The sequence below is a fragment of the Capsicum annuum genome, chromosome 1, assembly GCF_002878395.1.
Source record: "Capsicum annuum cultivar UCD-10X-F1 chromosome 1, UCD10Xv1.1, whole genome shotgun sequence".
Taxonomy (NCBI): domain Eukaryota; kingdom Viridiplantae; phylum Streptophyta; class Magnoliopsida; order Solanales; family Solanaceae; genus Capsicum; species Capsicum annuum.
The window spans coordinates 70081964-70092150 of record NC_061111.1 but is presented as its reverse complement, the minus strand read 5'-3'; positions in this window follow the sequence as shown (position 1 = coordinate 70092150).

Below are 10187 nucleotides of genomic sequence, written 5' to 3'. Positions count from 1 at the left end.
AACATGGAATGGAGTAAATCTAAGGAAGATTGTTACCTTACGCTATGTTTGAGTTTATGGAGAAGAGGTGAGGATACTTGTTCCACATATATGCTTCCGCTTCCCAAGTAGCTCCCTCAACAAACTGATTCAGCCAAAGAACTTTGACAAAGGGAATTTCTTTATTCCTCAGTCTATGAATCTGACGATCGAGGATTTGGACTGGAACCTCTTCAAAAAAGAGATCATTCTTAATATCTATGCCCTCTAAGGGAACTATGACTGCTGGGTCACCAATGCATTTATTTAGCAAGGAGATGTGGAACACTGGGTGCATTAAAGCTAGATCTAAAGGCAACTCAAGCTTCTAAGTTACCTACCCAAAATGACTGAGAATTCTATAAGGACCAATATATTGGGGACTGAGCTTTCCCTTCTTGCCAAACCTCTTCACCCCTTTATGGGATAGATTTTCAAGAATACAAAATTGCCAATCTTAAACTCGAGATTCTTTCTCCTCACATATGCATATAATTTCTGTAAACTCTGGGCAGCCCTAAGACTTTCTATGATCAACTGAACCTTCTCTAAGGCATCAAAAACTAATTCAGGCCCTACTACTATGGCCTCAGCAACCTCAAACCAACTAATTAGATATCTACATCTTCTACCATAAAAAGTATCAAATGGAGCTATTTGAATACAGAAATGATAGTTGTTATTCTATGCGAATTCGATCAAAGGCAAGTGGTCATCCCAACTACCTTTAAAATCAATAATGCAGGCTATTGACATATCTTTTAAAGTCTGAATGGTTTGTCACGACTCGAGTCGAGGCCCTAGCCAAGACGGGTATCCCGAACCATCTAGTCCCAAGATACCCCTATAACTCCCCAACCCACTAGTGATATTGTTTGCTTTGGACCCAAGCCCGCATAGCTTTAAAATGCCTCACTAGGGAGTAAGGCTTGCTTACTTAAATACCCAGCATCCCTCCTATGTTTTTCTGATGTAAGACTCTTTCCTAAGTTGGGGTGTTACATACACCCCCTTATGGACTCAGCATCCTCACTGGGGTTTGCCCTACCGAATGGGATTTGCCTACACTCAGGATTGAGGTTTGCACCGCCTTACTGTGATTTTCCTATACTTAGTTTGAACTTTGGCCCACATCAATAGGGTTGACACATGAGAGACTTTGATACCATTCTTTCACCACCCGAGCTGAGGCCTTGGCCACGATGCGCATCCCGAACCATCAAGTACCGAGACACCCCTGTAACTCCCCAGACCACTAATTATACTGTCCACTTTGGGCCCAGGCCTGCACAACTTTAAAATTCATCACTAAGGAGTAAGGCTTGCTTACTTATATACCCAACATCCCTCCCATGTTTTGCCGATGTGGGATTCCTTCCTAAGTTGGGGTGTTACATGGTCCTTTCTGCTTGACCATCTGTCTGAGGGTGAAAAGATGTACTAAGGTAAACTTGGGTACCAATTCCCTTTTGGAATACTTTCTAAAAGTAAGGGTAAACTGGGTACCACTATTTGAGATGATAGATACTAGGACTCTATGTAACTTAACCAACTCTTTGTAATAGAGTTTGGAGTAGTCCTCGACTGAATAGAAAGTTTGGACTGGCAATAAATGATCAAAATTTGTCATTCTATCTATGATAACCCAATTTGAATCATGCTGATGATGAGTATGAGGCAAACCCGTCAATCACTTCTTCCTATTTCCATGTGGGAATACTGAACTCCTGCATGAACCCACTAGGCTTTTGATGCTCAATCTTAACCTACTGGCATGTAGACCACTTAGCTACAATTTTTGTGATGTCCCTCTTCATCAAATTCCACCAATAGATCTCCCTCTAATTACTGTACATCTTAGTGTCCCCTGGATTAATAGAGTAATACGCACTATGGCTTCTGAAAGAATTTGCTGCCTCAAGTCATCCACACCTGGCACACATAGCTGACCCTATCAACGCAATACACCATGCCCCCCTTAGGAGAAATCCCCTACTTTCTGATCTCTGACTGACTCTTTTAACTTAACTAGACTGGGATCTCTGTCTTACTTTTTCTTCACTTCGGAAACTAGAGATGATTCTGAACTATTCTGTACCCACACATTGCTCTCTACTGAATCAACTAAGCGGACACCTGTTGGGCAAGCTGATAAACTTCTTGGACTAACTTCTTCTTACCATTCTCAACATGAGCAACACTACCCATAGAAAACCTACTGAGAGCATCAGCTACTATATTGGCCTTGCCTGGAAGGTACAGAACACTCATGTTATAATCTTTCAGCAATTATAACCACCTTGTCTGATGCAAATTCAAATCTTTTTGAGAAGATACATACTACCATCTTTTGTGATCTGTGAACACATCAACATGCAGCCCATACAAATAGTGCCTCCAAATATTTAAGGCAAACACTACTCCTACTAATTCAAGATCATAAGTCGGGTAATTCTTCTCATGGGGCTTAAGCTATCCAGAGGCATAGGCTATGACCTTACCTATCTGCATGAGGACACAACCCAAACCTACTCTGGATGCACCACACTACACAACAAACCCATTTAAACCATCTGGTAACATTAGGACTAGGGCTATAGTGAGTCGAGTCTTCAACTCCTGAAAACTCTTCTCACAAGAATTTGACCACTGAAACTTGACTTTCTTCTGAGTTAATCTGGACATAGGGGATGTAATAGAAAAAAACCCTTTAAAAAACCAATGGTAATAGCCAAATAAACCCAAGAAACTCCAGATATCTATCAGAGAAATGGGTGTAGGCCAGTTTCTCACTGCCTCAATCTTCTGAGGATCAACTTTAATGCCATCACCATAAATAATATGACCAAGGAATGCTACTGACCTTAGCTAAAATTCCCACTTACTGAATTTGGTGAACAACTAATGGGCTTTGAGAGTCTGAAGTATAATTCTGAGGTAATTTGCGTGATCATTTTTGCTACGAGAGTAAACAAAAATGTCATTGATGACGACTACAATGAACAGATCCAAGTATTTCTTGAACACTCGGTTCATCAAGTCCATGAAAGTTGCTGGGGCATTTGTGAGACCAAAGGACATGACCAGAAATTCAAAGTGACTATACTGGGTTCAGAAAGCTATTTTTGAAATGTCACATTCTATGACTCTGAGCTGATGATAGCCTGATCTAAATTCTATCTTAGAAAAGTAACTGGTGCCGTGAAGTTGGTCAAACAAGTCATCAGTTCTGGGAAGTGAGTATTTATTCTTGACAGTAACTTTGTTCAGCTAAGGGTAGTCTATATATATATTCTGAGAGAACCGTCTTTCTTACGCATGAATAAGGCTGGTGTACCCCATGGGGAAACACTGGGTCTGATGAACCCCTTGTCTAAAAGGTTCTTTAACTTTTCTTTCAACTCTTTGAGTTTGGCTGGAGCCATTCTGGAAAAAGGTCTATTTCGAAGTTGGTTTCCCTTTCTAAAGAAACTCCAAGAAGATATTCGAGAAACACATCTGGGAATTTTTTACTTCTGGAACTAACTCAAGAGTAGGAGTCTCTGAACTAGAGTCTTTGACTCATACAAGATGATAGACACATCCTGGTGATATTGTTCTTATTACTCTAAGGTATGAAATTAACTGACCCTTAAGCACTGTATACTACCCCTCTATTCAAGGACTGGTTCATTTGGAAACTAAAAATGAACAATTCTATTTCTATAATCAATTGAGGCATAGCATGAATGGAGCTAATCCATACCGAGAATGATGTCAAAATCCATCATCTCTAACTCTACTAAGTCTGCTGAAGTAACTTTCTGAGATATCATAACTGGATAGTTCCTGTATACAAGCTGGGCTATGATAGACTAACCCACTAGAGTCGAGATTGAGAAAGGTTCTATTAAGGTTTTTGGTTTAACCTTAAAGTTGAATACTATATAAGGAGTGAAATAAAACAGAGAAGCTCCTGGATCTAATAAGGCATAAACATATAAATGGAATCTCTATAATGTACCAGTGACCACATCAGGAGAAATGTCCTAATCTTGTCTGAACTGATGTGCATAAAGCCTATTTAGGCGTTGCCCACTGATGGCACTGGAGGTGACACTTTGCTGATTCGGGTGACCGGACTGAGTTGAGGAATGAATATACTTACCCTGAGAACCTGACTAAGGAAAATCTCTAATTTTGTGTCCTGGCTTGCCACACCTGAAACAAACATCACTGCTAGTACTGCAAACACCCTAGTGGTTTTTGCCATATTTCTGGGGATTTGTTCAAGCACTATTGACACTACCTTAAGATTTAGAGCCTGGTGCCCTATCTTTGTTACTATTTTTTAACTTAGGTACTAGAGCACTGGCTAGGAACAGAGCTAGAACTGAAGACTTAGGACGGAACTGGGAACAGTTACCGCCTCTGACTTAGGCTGGGTAAATTAAAGCTACCTGTTCTACCTCTCTTGTTCTCTCTCTCTCTCTACTTATTCTTATCCTCTTCTATCTACTAAGCATGGACAATAATCCTGGATATGTCCATATTCTTAATTAACATCGCAGTTCTGCACTCCTTAACTATACTCTCTGATACTCCAGGCACAAACTTGCTCTTTCTGGACCTGTTTTCTGCTACTAAATGGGGAGAATACCTGGTTAACTGAGTAAACTTAAGGGAATAATCTTTCACACTCATGTTTCCTAGACTGATATTGATGAACTCTAACACCTTGGCTTCTCTTATCTCTAAGGGAAAGAATCTATATAGGAAAGTAGTAGCAAACTCTTCCCACTCTATGGGCTCTGTATCTGTGCCCCTGTCTACCTTCCACTGCTTAAACCACATATGAGATACATCTTGTAGCTGATAGGTAGCTAACTTAGCACTCTCATTGGATGTCACTCCCATGATATCTGTGACTTTTTGAACCTGATCAAGGAACTCTTGTGGATTCTCTTCAAACTTACATCCTAAAAATAAGGGAGGATTCATTTGGTTGAAGTCCCAAATCTCGAATGCAGCAGTATTGGCCATTGTGTTAGCCTGAACAACAGCTGTCCGTTCATTCTGAGCTACTACAGAATTAGCTAGAGTGGTGAACGCAGCTCTAAATTCTGCATGAGACACGTGCTGACTGGTTTCCTATTCTTTTTTTATTGTTCTGTTTGGGAGGCATATTCTATGAACGGAAGTAAAAAAATGATCACACTAAGAATTTAACTTAATCTCAGTCTATCTCGCACGACATGAATACTGAAAGAAGGGAAACTTTTCCTAAAAATATCTCATATCCTCTTGCCCATAAGTGTGGCGCACGGGCACATATGCACAAGACTCTACTAGACGTGACTTTCAGACTCCCTAAGACTCTGTTGAACCTTAGTATCTGATAAAAAGATTTTAATTCCCTAAGTCTGCACTTCGGATGCCACACGATGCTTACGACCCTGAAGGACCACAAGCTAACCCATGACTAGTACCTGCCGTGAGCAATAAATAAAATACTAAAATAAGATGGAAAATAGGCTAAAATTCCATAAGGTTCAAAATTTGAAATGCTTATAAAATATAATATCTGATGAAAACATCTAAAATCTAAATCCTGTCTGAATTAGTCTAGTCTGAAAATCCTCTAACTGAACTGTCTGAAAGTGGAGTTGATAGGATAAGCCCTAAACTAACTCCGTATCTTGAGATACTGATAAAATGAAATATTGTAATAAAAGTATATCCTTGATAGATGAAAACTCACTACTGACTCTGCTACTGCTAACTGAATCTGACTAAGTGCGGTCGAGAAACTGGGCGTCCAAACCTATGATAAGAGACATCATAGCACAAAGAGAGAGTATGCGCTAGTACATGAAATGTACTGGTATGCTATATGAGGTAAGGCTGAATGCAAGGGTTCATATGCATGAACAATAACTGACTGAATGATATAGAATAACTAAATAAAAGTACATGAATAGCTGGTGCTACTGTAAACACTGAGAATGTAATACTGTGCATATACATATATTATTTATCTGAACTTTTACTAAAGCTGAGTACTAATTTCTGATAACTGAGTAAATGATGATTTGATATTAATGATAACTGAATGACTGTATCTGACAGCCCTGATTCTATTAAACTAAAATGAGTTCTATATTGAAGACTAAAACAGAGACTGTGGGAAGTAATCATCTAACTGACATGCTCTAAATAAGATAACTGGGGTCCAACCTGTAGCCCCAGTTAGAAGGCTATCAGTACCGTGCCATGGGTAAAGACAGTTGAAGAGTCACCCTTATTTGGAAGGTGTCCTGAACAGGAACAGTGGTACCCTCAATTAGCAGGTAGAAATACCTTATCAACCCTCAACTTGCAGGTTGATGTCTCAACCAACGCTGGCTATGTTGTTCTGGAATGTAAGGACTACTTCTAAGAAGCACACCCTCTACTGGTAGGTGAGTCACCATTCTTGGGTTCACTCGGTGCTGAATCCTACTAGCAAATGAATAGACACTGATTATTAGACTAAACTAGACTGATACTGAGTTTCACTAAGTTCTATAACTGACTGAGTACTACTGATTATGACACTACTGGGACTATTCTGTAACTACTGTAGCTTTAGGTAAACAACTAGATTTTTGGGTATTAAATACCCTCAAGACTCGATAGCATGAAAAGTAAAACATGGCATGATCTTGAAAAGCATAACAATGGATACTTGTTAACAATATATTCACCTAGACATTTAGTTAAACATTTGGGATACGTGAACTTGTACATGAATAGGACCACATAATGTGTCATGATTCCACTATTTAATTCACATGAGCATTTTATCAAACACTTGGGGTACATGATTATTTCACATAATACTAGTCAACGAATGAACATCATGAATGCAATAATCAATAGTAAACTCAATGGTTTAGCATGCAATTCATATAATTACCCATACAAACTATTTTAATTTCACGAGACTTGTAATTAAATCATGAATTGAAATGCAATTAATATCATGAACATGAATACAATCAATTTTAAGCATTGAAATCATTAATCTATAACTTGTAATTTAAAAAGAGGTTCTTGGACTTCACGGGTGAAAGGAACCCATGAATGAACACCTAACATACCTGAGAAGATTAATTCTTGAAGGTTCTTGGAGGAATTCTTAGGATTTGTTCTTGATTATTAAAGCTAGATTTTTTCCCCTTTTGAGAGAGAATGTTTTAATCTTAAGAGAAAGTGAGTAAATAATGGGATAATAGTTTATTTAGGGGTTTCGTGTTTAGACTGATTAGGGCCATGAAAAAAATAAAAAATTACCCTTGGGAATAATTAAAAATTTTGTTACTGGATGCTCGATTTTGGGCCCCACCGTGACGCAGTGGCATCGTGGTGAGCCACTGGAATCCAAATAGAACTGTACAAAAATAGACGACTAGGAAATTTGCTCTTGATGCTATATGGCACCATCGCGAAGCCTCACTGGAATTTGACAACTGGGAAAATGGCCCTTGGTGCGGTGCGGTGCGTTCACAATGGCACACTGGAAATGACTATTGGGACTTGGAAGCTCACCGCGACATAGGATAATTGCGTCACTTCACTAGAAATTGCCAAATGCCATTTGGACCTTCACCACAATGCGCTACCGATTTATATCACGGGGTTTGATTGCTAAAACTTAAAATCACCATAACTTCTTACCTCATTATTGGATTAAGGCGAATTTTATATTGTTTTAAAGCTGACTGAATTTCTTATGCCATGGTAAGCTCTAAACTAAAAAATTTTGAGTATTTAGAAAAAATTATATAGGAATACTCATATACTAAGAGTTAAATTAATCTAGGGAAATATGGGATATTACAGAAAGTATGATACATATATGCCCCCCCATAACTGAGTGAAGAGCACGAATTCTACTCCCATAGATCCCAAAAAGTTAAAAGCTAAGGATATGCTTGCTAGAATCATGATGTGAATGGAAGGGACGGACAAGATGGTTCGAGACTTAAAAGGAGACCTTTTGTTAAATCAACAAAATGTTTGTATCGTACTCCACCTTAATCAATTAATTAGATACCCAAATTGGCTAGATCTCAACCTTACTTAATGCTGGACCTAAGGGTGGCCTTCCTAGTGATATGGTGGAAAATCTTAAAAATAATGCTAATGTCTTAGCAATTGTCACCCGAAGCGGTAAAGAACTTGGTGTACAAGAAGTTGAGGTCAAATAAAAGCCTCTTGATGATCAAATGAACCCAAAGAAGAAGCATGAGAGTAATAGAAATGATAAGGCTCCAAAGTCTCAAGAAGGGGATAATGAAGAACCAATGATAATTAAAAAGATGGTTGATGAGGAGGAAAATCCTAAGGTAGTTGAGGGTGATGAATTACAATGTTACCCTTGTATCCAATGAAAATCCCTCCTCCATTCCAACAAAGACTCAAAAAAAAAGAGGAAAATGTCAAATTCAAGAAGTTCCTCGCCAAGCCTTGCAATCTTTTGATCAATATCTTATTGTTAGAAGCCATTTATGAAATTCTGGGGTATGCTAAGCTAATGAAGACATTGATTTCCAAGAAATTACTTATGGATGGTGAGATCATTAAAGTGATCCATGGTTGTAGCTCTATCATGACTAGTGATATGGTGGAAAAGAAAAAAGATCCGGGAGCTTTCACAATCCCTTGCACCATTAGGACACATAAATTTGAGAAATCCTTGTGTGACCTTGGTGAAAGCATCCATGTAATGCCATATAAAATCTATTGAAGACTTGGTTTGGGCACTCCTACTCCCACAACAATGAGGCTTTTATAGCGGATTCCTCTATTAAGAAACCCATTGACTTTTGTGTGATGTCTTGGTAAAGGTCGATCGTTTCATTTTGCCAGTAGACTTTGTAGTCCTTGATAATGAAATAAACCAAGAAATACCCAATATTCTTAGGAGACTATTTGGAAACCAAGAGAGAAATTGTTGATTGGAGCAAGGTGAGATAAAATTTTGGGTCCAAAATAATGAAGTATCCTTTTGGGTATGCAATACTGAGAAACAACCAATGGAACTACAAGTGGCATCCGTCATTGATGTGGTGGAAATGCAAGAGGATAAAGGGTCCCTCAAGGATCCAACTTGAAGATTTAAGAACGTCGTGCCGCGATGATAAATTAGGTGCTAGGTGGGAGGCAACTAGGGTTGGGCATATTTTGGTTTAAACCAAAAAACCAAAAAACCAAGTTGAAATTTTTAATTTTAGTTTTTTTTTTTGGTTTTTTTGGATAGGTTTCACTTTTTAATTTTTGAAATTCGATTAAACAATTTTGGTTTTTCAAAAATATAATTCGGATAAATCTAAAATTGAAATTATATAAATAATTAATAATATATATATTTTATTATTTATAATATATTTAATTTTGTCACACCCTAAAATGATAGTGACGGACAAAAATCGTATATGTTTACTCTACAGGCACTCTATGATGTACACGAGGTTATAGGATAATAACGAGCAGGATATTCAATAAGAGTTACATATATACACGAAGGAGTTACATTTACAAAACTATACAACACTACACGATGTCCATGAAGCCTCTAGTTAGTTTAACATGCTAAACTACAAGTGACTAGTTGGCATCAGTCCCATCATGCCCAACCAGACACCTGTACATATAATCAAAATACAAAGCATAAACTGGCTCCAGAGAGATTTGGAGCTCACCAAAATATCTACTGAAAATAGCAATAGAGCCTAACGTGGACATCTGCTATCTTGAGGGTCTGAGCCTGCATTAACAAAACATGGTGGGCCCAACACGTCAGTACATCAATAACATGTACTTGTATGAAAGCAGACAAAATAATAGCTAAACAAATACAGAAGCTCATATGAGTCAAATGGTAAAGTGAAAAAAGTATGAGCCAACAAATAACACCTATATGATATGAATTGATAACCTATGCACCAACCTTGTTAGCATCATATATAATATTTAGAAAAGCGTTCATCATAACATAAGGCCTACACTTTGCCTAGGTGATGTTTTTATACTATAAGTCATACAAATGATAATAAGATGGCCTTCCGAAGGCAATCTGAGGCAAGTATAAAGCATATTTTGCTCATATACTTGTTGCCATGATCACATACGTAAAACTGTACTCG